A 17,019-nucleotide genomic window follows, 5' to 3' on the forward strand; every position below is an offset into this window, starting at 1 on the left:
AACTAGAAAAGTCTATTTCTGATGTATTGACAAATCATGATTCAGACTATGGCAGTCAGAAAGCCAGTCCCTGTATTAGAGTAAATTTATCATGGAATCGCCTTTCTAGGAAGAGTCTTGAGAGGCAACATGATAGCCTTCTCCTGGTGGTATTTGACTTGACTGCTGGGTGCACATGACTTTTCTTCTGTGATTTCACATTTGATATTTAATAAATATTATGATAGAATGGTGAAATTTTGATTTGTACAATAAAATATGTTGAGAAATTATGGTATTCAGCAATAAATTAATATGTCTATTTCTCCTACATTCAAGAAACGTAATTGCTCTGAAGTGCTTAAATGTGAAAATAAACAAGCTAGATGAAAATGCAGGTGAAAATTTGCCTCATCTCTGGATGAAAATCACTTTCTGCGCATAAAAGTAATGAAATAGGGTTGAGCGCGGTAGCTCACACCTGTAATCCCAGCACTTTAGGAGGGCAAGGCAGGCAGATCACTTGAGCTCAGGAGTTTGAGACAGCCTGGACAACATAGTGAAACCCTGTTTCTATTAAAAATACAAGAAATTAGCCGGGCATGGTGGTGCATGGCTGTAGTCCCAGCTACTCAGGAGGCTGAGGTGAAAGAATCACCTGAGCCTGGGGAGGCAGAGGTTGCAGTGCACCGAGATCCCGCCACTGCACTCCAGTCTGGGTGACAAAAGTGAAACCCTGTATCAAAAATAATAATAATAATAATATATAAAAAAGTTAATAGATTTTACCTCAACACATTACAATTTTATCTAAGTATCAAAAAGTTAAAACTACAGCTGAAAAAACATTAACTATTAAAAAATAAGGAAATACGATAGTATCTATAGCAAATGAACATTCAAAAGAAAATGTCAGGCCAGGCATTGTGACTCAGGCTGTAATCCCAGCCCTTTGGAAGGCCAAGGCGGGAGGATCACTTGAGGTCAGGAGTTCAAGACCAGCCTGGCAAACATGGTGAAACCCTGTCTCTAATAAAAATACAAAAATTAGCCAGGTGTGGTGGCGGGCACCTGTAGTGCCAACTAATTGGGAGGCTGAGGCATGAGAATCACTTGAACATGGAAAGTGGAGATTGCAGTGAGCCGAGATTGCACCACAGCACTCCAGCCTGGGCAACAGAGCGAGACCCTGTCTCCAAAAAAAATAAAAATAAAAAGTCAAAACCCACTATTAATAGACAAAGACCGTAAAAAGACAATTCACAAAGGAGGAAATATATAGGATTAATAAAATTATAAAAACGTGCCCAAGGTAGTAGTAAAATAAACACAACACAAAAATGAAATATCTTAACTGTTGAATTAGAAATAATTAACAACGATATTAATATTTAAAGATTGAATGAGACAGGTAAAGTCTTATACTAGTTGGAAGGTAAAATAACAAACTTTTTAAGAAGCAATTTGTTGATATTTACTTAATTTTGTTGATCCATTCTTTATAAGGAAAAGTGAATTCTATGTCCTCCAAGAAAAACAGTTGCAATCTCAGGCAGTCATTCCAAAAGATACAAAAAATAAAGAGCAATATTAAACATGCAAATTTGTATTACTAATATTTTATTGGTACTAGTACCTGTGAAGTTATCACCAAGCTACTTTCAGAATAAGTTTGGCAACAAATCTCACCTCATCTCCCTCTTCCTCTCCCTCTCTGTTTTTGGTGGTGATAATGATGAATGAGAGGTAAGAAACTAGTTCTCTAAGTGGAATACACACACAGGGTGTGCATGCACACACACACACGTTGCAGTTTGGATTCTTTGGGACAATTGGAGACCATGTCTAAATGTCTAGGTTTTTGAGAGTGTGCTCTAGAGAATAATTAATTTTCTTAATTACTTCTTTTATTCTTGCTCGCTTAGCTTGTTTCTCCTTTCTTCTGTTCTGATCAATTCATTGTAGCACATAGCACATTCTCATAACCAAATATCAAACATGATTTTAGCTAGAGAAAGTATTTGAGTCTTAACATACAGTATTATAATTCTTCCTTAGAGATAATTTCTTCTGGAATTACTAGACTTGTGGTGTTTGCCAAGGGCATGCCTATGGGGAACATGAAATAAGGCAGCAGATTTAACTTTAGGTGACTGTAGAAGTAACTAGTAACTTTTATGCCACATGAAATATTTACATGGTTAAAACAAGCTCTCTCATATCAAGTGTTAGGCCTCTCTGTGGGCATTCCTAGAACATGTGGATTACTCATTTCTTAAGGGTTTCATCTCCCAAAAGAAAAAATATTGTACATGTTTATATAAGAATTTAGATATATTAGCATACAATCATCCTTTGGGTTCCTTGAGAGGATTGGCTCCAGGACTGCTTGAAGATAGCAAAATTTACAGATGCTCAAATTTCTTATATACTTATCTCTATCCTGGGACTGCAAGAAAAATGGAGTAAGCAGAGCATTGACTGGAATGACTGTGAGACCATACGTGACAAGGCATGTACAATAAGGATACTTTTAATATGATATTCAATCATTAAGAACTCCATCTTTGAAGCCTTAATAAGTTTAAGAATCTATTCAAGGAGTTCAATATGTATTGACTTGTTTTATCCTCACAACGCCACAAAGATAAAGGTACATTTATTATCCTTATTTTAAAGCTAAGAAGATTGAGTTAGAGAGTTTTGCTTGCCCAAGTTCACCCAGATCTTAAGTGACAGAGCAGGATTCAAATCCAAAAGCTTTGTTTAATATACTGATATCTGACTTCATTTCAGTGAAGGTATGTGCACATCTATCCAACTGCAGTTAATTTGGCATTTATTTTTAAGTAAAGATTTTGTAAAATTTATTATCTGGTTGATTATAAGAACAGCTGATGAATCACTATTTTAAAATCTTCATAGTTTCCATAAATAAGCTAATTTCCTTTAGCTGCTTCATACTGGAGATTTTATAGAAGCCAAAGAGTTGCCAGTACAGTGCCCTCTTTTATGTATACTTAACCCAGAATGTAGGACAAGTTTGAAAATCAAGGTGCTCAGAGTGCGTTTCTGGAACCTCTTCACTGAGTAGCTTCTGTGCATGGAAGAACTGTGACCTGAAGAACAGGAGTATCTGTGATAGACAGAGGCTGTGTAAACCTTTCCCTTCTGTGTATGGACACAAAACCAGGTCTTGCTTGCCAGTAGATGTTGACACTGGTGAGTGAGATAACGAGGGAGTTACCCCTCCCTCCTGCCCCTCCAGTATCTCATCTCTAACGTGATTATTATAGCAGTTCTCTAAAATTCTTTCCAGTTAGAAAATTTATGCACTTAAGTTGCTGTGAATATTCTCACTGAATCTCAAACTTCCCTAGTCAGAGACGTTTAAAAGGCTACCCCTTGGCACTCCAAGATTGTTAAATTCAATAAAATGCTTACCATGAATTCTAAAAGTGTTGCCAATGTGCCATTCAGATATTTAAAAAATTTTCTCTTGACTTGAATAGAAAATACCTTACTTCTAAATTGAGATCCTTTGCTTTTGCTATCAGAAAAAAAAAATATTCATGGGAATTAAGGAAGTAATAAGAGGGGAGGGGAAGAGAGAAAGAGAGAGAGATAGGAAAAAAGGGAGCTGGAGAGAGAGTGCTGGTTCATAGCATTGCAGAACAAAGCTAAATGCTAACTGTGACAGAGTAAGGTTTATATGGCTATCACTTCCCATTGAAGTTACAGGTTTCATTTATTCAAAATGTTTTTAAAGCAGTCAGGTATTCAGCCAGCCCAAATAATAAAAAAAAACTTGCATCTTCCTCAAAGAATGAATTTGATTCTGATTAATGAATAGCAGAGAGCTAGCTAATTTTATTTTTATACTAAATTTCACAGCATTGAACGCTCTTGATAGAAAAATCAATCATGTAAAATACCTCCTGTCTTCAGGAATAGAATATCTAAAGTGCTTCTGAAGAGAAAGGCATTAGATTTTAAATAATTGAAAACAATTTTTTCAGACAATTCATCTTCTTTAGTATTGTTTACCAAATAAAGGCTTAGAATAAAAACGACAGTACATGTGAGAATTATCTTTCCAGGAAAGGATCTTTTCAGGAAAGGATCAAGGAGAGAATACAAAAGGGTAGCATAGGAGGGATTTGAAACTGTCATGATGACAGATAGTACAAAATTTAGATAGGAGAAAATGTATAGTCATTGATACTGTTTTGTTTCTGTTTGTTTGAAAATATGGAGAGGTAGACATGTTTGGAAGTGATTGTAATACAACTTGAAGATAAGTTGATAATGAAGGAAAAAGAGCTAGGCAGTAAGAATGATGGGCATGATGAAATGAACAAGAATTATTATTGCCTCAGAAAAGGAGAGAAGAGGGAAGAGTGAAAAGAAAGGCAGAAAAGTAATTTCAGTGGTTTTAATATCAATTTAAAAACATTTATATTTTCAGGAGTGAAAATAAAGGAAACATGACTTCAGGAATCTTCTCATAACTGCTCCTTCTGGTGCTGCTGTTAAATAATCAAATTTCACCACACTTCTGCCTAATAGTAATAGTGAGGGCAGTGACCCATGCCTAACACCAAACTGTAAACTATCAAAGTTCAGAAAATACCTAACTAAATCACAGAATGTCTGTTAGGAATACTTGTTACAAATTATTTGAAACTGGACCACATTTTAATAAAAAGAATCCAAATAGGTTATATTACTTGAATTTGTTGATTTTTAAGTATTTTAACTTCTAAAATTATTTTATATCCCAATTAATTAAAGATTATAATTTGATGTTATAATTTCTAAATTCCAACTCAGATGCACATGAAATATGGCAGTATGACAAACTTCAGTATTGTAAGAACTCATCTACATCTTTATGAAATTTAAATTGTTCTGAGCATATTCTGAAAGCATTTTCTGTGAAAAAAATTAAGATTTTAGTTATCAACAAAACATTCATTTCAATATATAGAAAAGTAGACAATATTATTCAAGTGATTTTTTTCATTCTTCTTGATAGCAGGAGTATAATGATAGCCTCGTTAATAAAATCACTCTAACAATGTTATTTCTTATAGTCGTAGAAACTACAAATAAAGTATCATATGTAAAGTAACTTGTACAGTACTTGGTATAGCATAATTATTTAATGATTGGTTGATAAATACATTATTTAATATTAGCCTCATTGTATTCATTCATCTACTTATCGATACGCAATTTACATATATTATATACAAAGCATATATAATGTAAATATATACATATATGTACATGTGTAGACACACATATGTAGATTATTTTAATTTGAACCTGTGAATGAAAGGGCACTGAATAATTCTGTTGCATATATATTTTGTGTCGAATTTCTTTGTAGGAAAATATTTAGGTTCTAAATATCAAGGGCTGCAATCATTCGCTCTGTGCTCTCTCTGTCCCAAGTGCCTGGCACATAGTAACATGCTCTATTGATATTTATGGATTGAATTTGAAAATGAATGCAGTGTTCTGAAGAGGCACATTTCCTTTAGGTATCTTAATATTCTTCATATACACTTAATACCATGGTGTCCTACTGGCTTTCCTCCATCTTTCCTATGACCTTATCAATGTATGTCCCATATATTACAGCCACACCCATCATATTTTTGCAGATAGGGCTTTTCTTTCTGAAGTTTTGTCATCTGTTTGTTCATAAGGTCTTCATTTTCTGTAAATTTTTGTCACCTAAAAGCTGCCACAGTCCTTCTCATTATTTATATTGCATTAGCTTCCTTTTGTATAATTAACTTTTGGGATAATTAATTATCTCTAATTTCTTAATAGACTTTGAAATTGAGAGCAAATACTGTGGCCCATATTCCTTTATTACAATTTATATTATTATTTATTACATTTATTTTTATTTTCTCCAATAAGAGCTCAATAAATATTTAACGTCTTGGGAAGTTTCCCAAAACAGAAAATTATTTCTCAATAATATACAATGGTGTGGGGAAATTGTCACTCTCATATACTGCTTGTGGGCAGTAAATTTAGTTTAGTTAAATAAATATCATTAGATAGGCTTCTGTGAAAACCTCTGCCCCTTTTCATCTCAGCCACTGTGAGAAGTTTCTCCATTTGTTCTTATGGCAAAGAATGCATAATCCTAGCACTTGACTGTGTCTCTCAATACTCTGAAATTTCTTTGAGGACAGAGAAATGTTCTTGTTTTTCAGTGCAATCCGTATATAGCATTCACTGAATTAATGTCTGTTAAGTGAATTCTAAAGTTACAGAAATTTTCTGCTTAATTTTTTTATTATCTGCTATTACATTAACAAGAAATATTCTAAGATCATATGATGTTATCATGGAGTGATGAAAATAGTTATTTTCTAACACACGAACTTTTTGTTAACCTCATTATTCCTTATTTTATGCAGTAAAAATCATCTGAATGTATATAATTTTTCTTTGTTTTGGGGGATAAATTCTACTCTAAATTCAACTTTCTATGTCTTACTACAACTAGTAAATGTAAGATAATGAAATTTTTCTCCTGACTAGAAGAAATAATTTTATGCCAATCTAAATACAGCACCCATCCGGAGGGGGCAAACTGATTTCCTCACATATACCAACACTGCCTGCCAGCAAAAAGTTTAGTTCCAATCTGTCAACATGTTTATCTAAAAAAAGTATCTGTATAATTATTTGTGCATTTTGCTGCATTTTCTTAATAAAAATGATTAACAGCAGTGACAAGAAGTATATCTCATAAACTGAATGCAAATTAAACAAAAATAAAAACACTGTTTCTCAAAATGGCTAGCCCTAGTTAGAAGATGCTTGGGATTTAATTCCTCCATCTGTGAAGGAAAAGAAACAAATTGTTAAATGTATGTGAAGTATTATACTAAAGAACTATTATCAATAATTGTGTCTAAAGTTAACTTTAATTAAGGAGGTTGGAACATTTTAAGCTCTTTTAAAACAAAACCATGTTCATAGCTTCCAATTCAGTTGTTCAAATGTTAACTATTCTTTCAAGAAAAATTTCAAGGACCCATTAATATTGAAACCGACTATACAAATCCAGATTATTATGTTAGTCTAGCCTCGAGTTAAAAGTAAACTCTGGGCAACCCCTTAGCATACAACTAAATAATATTCAGAGTATTATTCAGAATGAATAAATGTGGAGTAGACAACTAAGTAAATGTTTGACTATGTAAATAAATAATGAGAAAATAAAAAAAAATAAAAGTCTGGCTTTTCCCACAATTGGGAGCAATTTGATTATACTTATTCAAAAGGGGTAAGATGTGGGGTCAGTACATAACCTACCTTATAAAACCATCCTAAATTTTCCTAGAAAACATGAAGAGCTTGTTCTTATTTTGATTGATAGATACAAACTTATATGTGCCCCCATTTTAGCATATATTAGCTTGAATTATAACTGGTTTCAAGTCTTTCTTTTTTCCTTTTTTTCTTTCTAAGACTATGGATATTTTGTGAGAGGAGCCAACTCTGCATTTCTTTTTCTTTTCTTCATTATAACTTTTATTTTAGGTTCGGAGGTGTATGTGCAGGTTTGTCATATAGGTAAACTGCGTGTCCTAGGGGTTTGATGTACAGATTATTCCATCATTCAGATAGTAAGAATGGTATCCAGTAGGTATTTTTCTAACCCTCTCCCTCTTACCCACCTCCACCCTCAAGTAGGCCTTGTTGTCTATTGTTCTGATCTTTGTGTCCATGTTTTCTTGTTTGGCTTCCACTTATAAGTGAGAACATGAGATATTTGATTTTCTGTTTCTGCATTTGTTTGCTTGAGATAATGGCCTCCAGTTCCATCCATGTTACAGCAAAGAACGTGATCTCATTCTTTTTTTCTGGTGGTGTAGTAGTCTATGGTATATATATATATATATATAAACACTTTTTTTATAAATCTAGTCTACCATTGATGGGTATTTAGGTTGATTCCATGTCTTTGCTGTTGTGAATAGTACTACAACGGACATATGCATGCATGTGCCTTTATGGCAGAGCAATATATATTCTTTTGGGTATATATCCTGTAATGTGATTGCTGGGTCAAATGGTAATTCCGTTTCAGGTTCTTTGAGAAATTGTCACACTCCTTTTCAGAGTAGCTGGACTAATTTACAGTCCCACCAGCAATGTATAAGGGTTCCCTTTTCTCTGCAACCTTGCCAGCATCTGCTATTTTTTGATTTTTTATTAGCAGTCATTCTAACTGTTATGAGATGGTATCTCATTGTGGTTTTGATTTGCAGTTCTCTAATGATTAGTGATGTCCAGCATTTTTCATAACTTTGCCTTTATTTATGTATCCTTATCACCTAAAATATACCACACATTTATCAGGTGTTCAGAAAAATGTGTACTGAAAGAGAGAGATAAAAGAAAAAAGTTAAAGCAAATAAAGATCCAAGAAGCTTATTAGTGGTAATATTTTCACATATTTGCTATGAAGTATGAGACGATGGTTAGGGAATAAAAACAGCTCTTACTACACAGCAAAAGTATGCATAGATGTTGATACTTTTTGCTTCACCTCTGTTGGTATAATTGCAGAACTTTTAAGTAGTTCAACAGGGAATTCAGGATTACTGTATATTTTGTTGGGAGAAAAAAAATGTGAGATAGTTAATTTGTAGCTTCGGATAAATTATGTATTCTAATCTTGATGCTGATTATTGCAAAATAATCATTGTGCTATAGTGTGCTAAAATATTAGTTGAAAACTAATTGTTGTGAACTTTTTATCTGCACCCGGTGAGATTCCTATGAATGATTAAAAGGCTAAGCAGGGCAAAATTGTTTAGTTAGCAAATTAATCTATAATGCATAAAATGCAAGCTTCTGCAAAGCTCAACCTTTTGGCTAAAGATTTTAGGTCACCACATTCCATATTTTGATCTCCATGACATTCAGATAACTGGTTGAAATGTTAAAAATTCAGTCAATGCTGAAGTTGTTTATACCTACCTCATGCCAAACATCTAGTTTGACATTTTGTACTGAATTGTCAGAATTGATCATTTGTCTTGACATCAGGTGGTTACACTGATACACGTCTGATACACACATGCATGTGCACACACGCACAAACATGTACACAAACAGCGATGGCTTTTCTGCTTTATAATAAGTTTTATTCATTGTAGGAAATTATAAAATCCAGGTAATTGTGAATGTAACTAACTGGTTTCTGGCATGAGTTCACCTTCTTAGGTTTCAGGCAGAAAGTAATTTTATAGTTTTCTGTTAATTTCAGTTTCTGAAACAAAATGCTAGGGTAATCCCATGCTTTTAAGATGATTTTTAGTACAAATTCTTTTGGTCACTATTAGTTGCAAAAACATGTTCCTTTCAGTAGTAAATCCCCATCTACTGCATAAATGAAAATTCCAAATTCACATCTTTCTTGGAATGTTCTCATCCCCCATGTGCCAGCCTGCCTCTGAGTGGACAGTGGATCTTGAGGCAAAGGCAGAACTGGCTTCTGTATTGCTCCGACTTCTCTCCTAGCCTACAACTGCTTCTGACACCTACATGGTTAGGCTAGAACAGCAAGTGAAAAGAACAAGCTTTTCATTATCTGAATCAATTGCAATCTGGGATCTGGTTTGTGTGTGTGTCAAATGGACAATTTCTAGCTCTTTCTTTCATGGGAAAGGGACTGCTGAGATGTCTTTGATGTGGGTCTGCCTCCCCTGAGGGTGGTTGCTCAGCCCTTCTGGCAGAACTACTTCCGTTGTGCTCTCTTTAGTCCCAGTAGTCATTGTTGTTAGTGTCTCTATAAAGTGATTACAGACAGCCTCTCTGTTGCCGGGTCCACATTTGGACCCTGGAAAACATTCGCCATTGCCTACTCATCAGCGGAAGTGCAACATTCGTCTAGGTCAGCACTTCACAGTTGTTCCTTCCCAGACATGAGAAGTGCCAGCCACGTAACCTTTCCTCCTGACTTCTAAAGGGTGAGTCAAATGACAGTCCCTATGTTCTGCAAATTCTAAGATCATTGATCAAACTCTCTGAGTGATCTTGTTGAAGCTCCCCCTTCACCTGAGGCAAAAGGAAGCCACCTCCATGTGCGGAGCACATGAAGTCTCTCAAAATATTTCCTTTTCCCAGCCTCCTAAACACCAATCTCTTTCATGAGCCATATCTTGATAACAGACCAGTTCTAGCCAAACTCGATTTGGACTACACGTTTTGCAAATCCTGGAGAAGAGGTGCAGCAACTCCTCACGATGCAAGGTTTGTAGAATTGATTGGTTGTTCGTTTTAGACTCTAGAGTCTCTTTGAAAATGCTGAACAAAGAAGAAAATTCACATTTAGTATCCAATTGCATAAAGAAAAACACAAAAATTACTATCCAAATACAAATGTTACTTATTTTTCATTCTTTTTCTCTCCTTTAATACAAACAAAATTGAATTCATATTTTAGGTAGGGTTATATATATCATTTGTTGTTACTCATTGTTGCTTATGAGGTCATGAGCATTTCTCCACGTTGCTAAATATTCATCCAAAGTGGAAATATTTAAATAATCGAATAGTATTTATTATTGGGTTTTGTATATGGGGATCAGATAACTTCTTTCTAGTTCGTAATTGCTGGGCTGCATGGAGCCATGCCTTGACCTGTTAAAGAGGATATGTCTACAATCCGAAATTCCTGAGCATTGACTGAGCTGGGCCAGTGACTACTGGTTCTCTGCATTGGCTCACTTGGGAAGGAAATGAGTGGTTTTTAAGTATAGCTGGGAGAATGAAATGGAAATGTAGGCTATTTCTCTTTTCTTCTAATCCGGAACAAAATTACATTTTTGAGCCTCTTTAACAGGTAGGTACAGCTGTGGGAGTAAGGCGTGGGTAACAGAATGTAGGCAATCTGTCCCATAAAAACCTCCTTGATGATCTCTACTGTCTTGTTTTCTCCATTCATGTTAGAGTTCCAAGCTTAAAGCCGTATTAGATGACTTTGTGTTGAGCATAGTATAACTTTTTTTTTTTTTTTTTTTACCTTTTTATAACAGGCTCCTGTTACAGAGCAAATAGGCTTATAGCCCAATGCTCACAGAAATTAATACCTATGGTTCTGGCTTTCAAGAAAAGCTGTATTGCAAAAACAGCCAGTTGAAAGGCTATTGTTGAGCTTAAATATATGTACCCAATTTGAAGTCTGGGGCACATTTTAAGAGATCAGAGGTCAAGAGAAAGGATTTAGGAATGTTGGCTTGGCAGGGTCTGATTAGAGGGCTTCAAATTTGACCACTTACAGTAAGGTATGTTGAGGCAGATCTTACCTCAGATCTTCTGGGCCAACAGACTCCTCACTTCTGAAAAAGTTCTACCATTCAGGCTCCAGTCATGTATCAATCTTCTTGGCTCTGAGGGGAAGAATCATTTATTCCAGGTGTTGTTAGAAGTAAAAGCTTTTGCTATTGCGCATGCCCAGGCTGCATAACACAGTTTTTAGCTCTGTCTTATTGAATGATAATTTTTTTTTTTGTATTTGAAAATAACCCAACCCTAAATCAACAGAGATCTCCAAATGAAGAAAGCAATACTTTTGCATCAATTTACCTTTGCACTGCTTCTCAGTAAACTTCGTTTCCTGGAATTCTTATAAATAAGCAGGAATATATTGTGATATATTGGCACTGTGAATTACCAATCATTATAGTTAAGAGCATATTCTAACAATAAAATGTAAAAATAATTGGCCAGGTAAAATAAATGTAGGGTTATTTTTAAACTAAATTAAATTAAAAAAATAAGACATTTGTTTAAGAGATTTATCTATGTTAAAAAACCAAGGGTGGCATAAAATATAATTTTGGAATAATAACTTTAAAATTTGAATGTGATAAAAATAGGCATGTTAGCAATATTTGAACTTCAGCCAATCTCTGATGATTTTGTAAGTAAAATTTTTAAAAATTAAGAAATTTACTTAAAAATAATTTATTTTGTTTTATATGTGGAAACTACAAGAATTTTTATTTGAATCCAAATTTAGCCTAGTAGATTGTCATTCAGCTAATTATAGGAATACATTTGTGAGTTATGGGAGAGTTCTTGGATTAAAATAGAGATTCTGTACTACTAACATACTGACTGAACAATTATAACTCTTGGTTGGGGGTCAGAGATTTAACAAGAAGTGAACTTAACTTTATCAACAGTTTAAAGCTAAGTTAAATATTAACAATTTATATTTATTTTTCAAAATTCTTATTGTCTTGCTGATAAAAATTACAGAACTATCAGAATGAATTTTCCACATCAGCCACAAGAATGACCTTCTGGCATACAAGACACTTCTTACCATGTAATGCAAGGAAAAAAAAAAGTTCAGGTAAGGGAGTTCTCCCTAGAAACCACGTAATCTCTGTCACTTCCACTTTCTGTTTGGAAGGAGTTCTTATATATAAATTACCTGGTATTTCACAATGTGATATTGCCACATCTCATTGGTATGGGCAGCCAAACCTGCTGTGACAGGTGAACAAAGATTCTATACTACCTAGTGACTGAATGAACTAAATTGTCTCTGTTGAGGGTCAGGGATTGAATGTTGACATAGAGATCTAACCAGAAGTGAACTAACACAGACTTAAGAAACCAAGAGAGGGTAAAAATGGAAGCTGTGAAACCACAGAAACCATGGGTAAGCAAAAGCCACAAGGGGGAGCAATAGGGGAGAGAGAGTAGGTAATCACTGAAAGTGTCAGTAGACATAAAAGCAGAAACAGAATAATTGAATCACTGCAATGGAAACTATAGAGCTCTAAGCATTGAACACCTGCTGGTGAGGTGAGAACATGATTACTAGGTAGCTAGAACAGAATACAATCTGGAAAGAATTATATAACTTCATTACACATGAAGTCATGCAGCCATTGAGACTCTAAAGTTCTTTCTTACTTCTCTGGTGGTGCAGAGGTGGCTTTAAAACAATGCCTCATTAGCTGCAATTATGTACACACATCTCTTTTACTCAGAACCCATCTGACAATTCTAACACAAATGGCTAGAATGCTTTTGAGTAGTCGTTTATTTCATAATAAATTACTGTAATTATACTCATTCATTCTTGATTATAACAAGTCAGAACATTTGTGTTTCAATTGTTTTATTATTATTCTGTCTTGTGAAAATTTTTATATTTCTTTCATAGATGAGATAACAGAGATAGAGAGGTTGAATACCTTGCCCAAATATCTCTGGCAAGTAAATGGAGAAGAAGGGTAAATGCATGAATATAAGTGCATATGATTTTTGCAAAAAATGAGAACATACTCCTCAATTTGTTCCATAAATTGCTATTTTACCAATTATGTTATATAGTTATTCTTCCATGTAAGTATACATGTTTCTTCCTCAGACTTGTTAACTGTTGAATAGTATTTCATAGCATTGAAACACTGGAATTTGTTTAACCATTTCTCTACTTACGGCTTATTTATTTCCAGCTTTTTATTCCTGGAGATGTAGCAGGATATCAAGTGATGGCTTATTTATTTGCAGTTCTTCATTCCTGGAAATGTAGCATGATATCAAGTGAGACTTTTCTCATGCCTAGATACAAATTCACAATCTATGGAAAACTATACTATAGAAATCTGGGACTAGTCTTTCTCTTAAAATGATTTAGAGGTGGCCCAATCCTTCCTTAGAATGAGTACTAAATAGGAGGAGAAAGAAAGAACATTGTAATTGTGAGTTGTCAGCCTGCCAAAGAATACTGAAACTTTTCCTTCATAAATTGGGAGTATGCTCATATGCTTTTGCTTACCCTTGGTTTCTGTGATTTCACACCTTCCATTTCGCCCCCTCTCTTGGTGTCTTTGAATCAGCGTTAGATCTCTATGTCAACATTCAATCCAAGTTGAGTGAGAAAAGTCCAACATTTAATCCACGTTGAGGGAGAAAAAAGTCCAAAAATCCAGAATAATTCTCTGAATTTGAAGATGCCTGAGGAAGGGAAAATCAGCATCCCATTCACAGCTGTACATCTGCAAACATTCAGGTCCTCAAGCCCACTCCTTGCCAGCACAAGCCTTCTTTATAAACCACGATGTAAAAAGAGTTTGCCCTGACAAACATACTTGTCAACAGTGGTTCATTTAAAAACGCCAATGGACCATCCAGGATAAGAAAGAAAGTAACCAATAAAGAGGGATAAGTAAATGCCAATAAGATAGATACAAATATTTTATCAATATTTTGTATTTTTCATTACTCTACCCTGCTCCATTACCAGAAAAGAAGAATGTAAAGGGGACTTAAAGAGTAGATCATGCCCCTCCACCATCTGAGTACCTCAAGCCATACTTTAACCTGTTCTGAGAGAGGGTAGGACATAGTCTTATAATTGGATTTGAGATACTGGCATTCAGTGCGATAATATAACCCCTCATTCAGATCATCTTTCCCACTGAGAGCAACTACAAACTCCAGACAAAACAAAACAAAAACAACTAGCTAAGTATTCAGTGATTCAGTGGAGTCAAACTTAGATAAATGACAAAAAGGTAGTCAATTTCCCATTTTCTTGCAGTTTTTCCCTGCAGGCTGACCACAGACACAGAGCAGCTCATCACAGGCAGCTAATTTTGCTAAAAACCTCACTTACTTTCTGGATATAGAAAAAAGGAAAAGGATCCTGGACAACCATGGCCAGCTGTCAGAAAGTGAGGGGAATTCTCACAGGAGAGAAAAAATGGAGGATGAGATCCCATGATTCTGCATATGCACACAATCTCAAATTGATCCATAAACCACATCATTGGGGACGAACTCAAATCAATCACTTCAGCAAAGGCTTAAATAATAGGATGGAGATTCGAACAAGCATCCACAGAAGATGAGACTGAGCTAACAGAATGACTTGAAAAGATGAATTATTAGCTAAAACAAAAGCATCAACTTAGAGGAATATAAAAGATCCTGGATTGAACACAACATACTATCCACAGTGCCATAGTCCAAAATTATCCACGTTAAAACAAAATGAAAGTATATGTCATGACAAAGATTTGGAAACGTGTTTATAGGCCTTTCATTTACAATAACAAAAAAATTGGAGATAACCCAAACATCTATCAATGTAAGAACATAAAATCAAAGTATGTTCAATAGAATACTGAAAAAGTCTGCCTGTGCCAAGTGTTGGTAAAGATGTAGAGCAACTGGAACTCTCATATATTGCTGGTGGGAATGTAAAAGAGCCCAGCTACTTTGAAAAACAGCTTGGCAATTTTATAAAAATTTAAACATATGCTTATTATATGTTTATATGAAACCCAGGCATATTTATCCAAGAGAGATGAAATCATATGTCTCTATCAATTTTTGTAGATCAATGTTTACAGCTACATTATTTGTAAAAGCTCAAAACTGGAAATAGCCCAAACATCTATCCACAAATAAATGTATCAAAATGTTTTCCATAGAATGAAATACTACTTGGCAATAAAAAATGAATTATCAACACATGTAACAACATGGATGAATCACAAAATAATTACGCTAAATGAAATAAGTCGGATACAGAAAGCACACATAATATATGATTGCATTTACAAGAATTTCTAGAAAATGCAATCTGACCTATGTAGATCAGTAATTGGCTGGGGACAGGAGTGATGGGAAGATCAGATTGATTGCAAAGAAGAACATGGAAAATTCGGGGGAGTGAAAGAAGTGTGTACTGTCTTGATTGCAGTTATTTCACAAGTGTATCGCATATTCCAAAACTTACCCAATTATGTACTTGGCATATATAGTTTATTGTATATAAAATATAGTTCAATCGAGTAATATAAAAATGTAGATTTGAGATAAAATTTAAACTGTAATTAACTGGAAAGTTCTGGACATGTCCTGGTTGTAATGAAAGGGACTGCTACTCAGCTGGCAAAAGAAATTGAGTGCAGTGTGATTAGAAGTAGTAAAGAAAAACACTACTGTTTGATGGTTGTAGCCCAGAAATTTCAAACTGCTAGATGCCCTAGATATCCAGATACTTCACTCATGACCTTTACTCATGTTATATCTTGATAAATACTGCCAAATAGCCCTCCCAAACAGTTAAACTAATTTTAAAGTCTGACAAGAAATGCTTGTGACTGCTCACTTCCCCCTCTGCATCATCATTAATACTAAATAGTTACAATCTCTTTATGGAGCGAGATGATCAATGAAAAACTTAAAATAAAATGCAAAGTAGGAGCCAAAAGGAATAGAGAAATCCAAAACTTGAAAGGTCATAAGAGAGGGAGAAAAAGTGAGGGAGAGCTTTCCAAAGAGTCAATGTAAATAATGTCAAATGCTGTAGAGAGGTCAAAGTTTCTATTTTATTTAAGAACACGTAAGCTGTCAATGGTTTGGATGAAAGCATTTTCAGCTATTGTGGTGAGAATAGAAAGTTGATTATCATTGTTGAGGGGTAAATGAGGTGAATGAGAGGAAACATAGTCAGTTTTACTGTTTTTTGTTTCTGGAGGATTTTTTTTAAAGAATTTTACTGTGAAGGGAGAAGATAGTCACTACAGTATAAATGTTATTTTTTTTTAATTTAAATTTTTGGAAGCGGTTTTACTTCGCAAATGACAGATACTTGAGTATGTTAAAACATTCATGAGAAACTTAATGGCAAGGTCATTTTTGTGACAGGAAATAAGAGAAATTTGATGTAATGAGATTCCAAGTGAATGAGATTCAATATGATTTTATGTATAATTTTAGGATAAAGACGTTGCCATTTTAGTATTTGAGAGGAAGGCAAACATTTATGTAAATGCAATAAATTCGGTAGATCTGGAATTCTGATGCTCCTTACAAATGGATCTTTTATCTGAGAATTATCAGGCTATTGTAGGTGCTGCATATTGTGAGGTTGAAAGAAACAATTTGACTTGGCAAGTATGAAAATTCAGCTCAGCACTGCTAGGGGTTTCAATAATCAGAGAGGATATCCCCAGT

General features: G+C 34.5%; 1 long non-coding RNA gene across 1 annotated transcript in view; it reads right to left on the bottom strand.

Moving 5' to 3' along the window:
* Positions 1 to 9,146: 9,146 nt before the first annotated feature.
* The window catches only part of LOC107968160 (uncharacterized), a 51,325-nt gene continuing 43,452 nt past the window's right edge, over positions 9,147 to 17,019 (bottom strand). The window contains exons 4-7 of the long non-coding RNA XR_001709132.4: positions 13,829 to 14,007; positions 13,489 to 13,570; positions 11,334 to 11,417; positions 9,147 to 10,332 (exon numbers count right to left, since the gene is read on the bottom strand). This is a non-coding gene — a long non-coding RNA (uncharacterized LOC107968160). The remainder of the gene's footprint in view (positions 10,333 to 11,333; positions 11,418 to 13,488; positions 13,571 to 13,828; positions 14,008 to 17,019) is intronic.

The sequence above is a fragment of the Pan troglodytes genome, chromosome 15 (genome assembly GCF_028858775.2).
Source record: "Pan troglodytes isolate AG18354 chromosome 15, NHGRI_mPanTro3-v2.0_pri, whole genome shotgun sequence".
NCBI lineage: Eukaryota > Metazoa > Chordata > Mammalia > Primates > Hominidae > Pan > Pan troglodytes.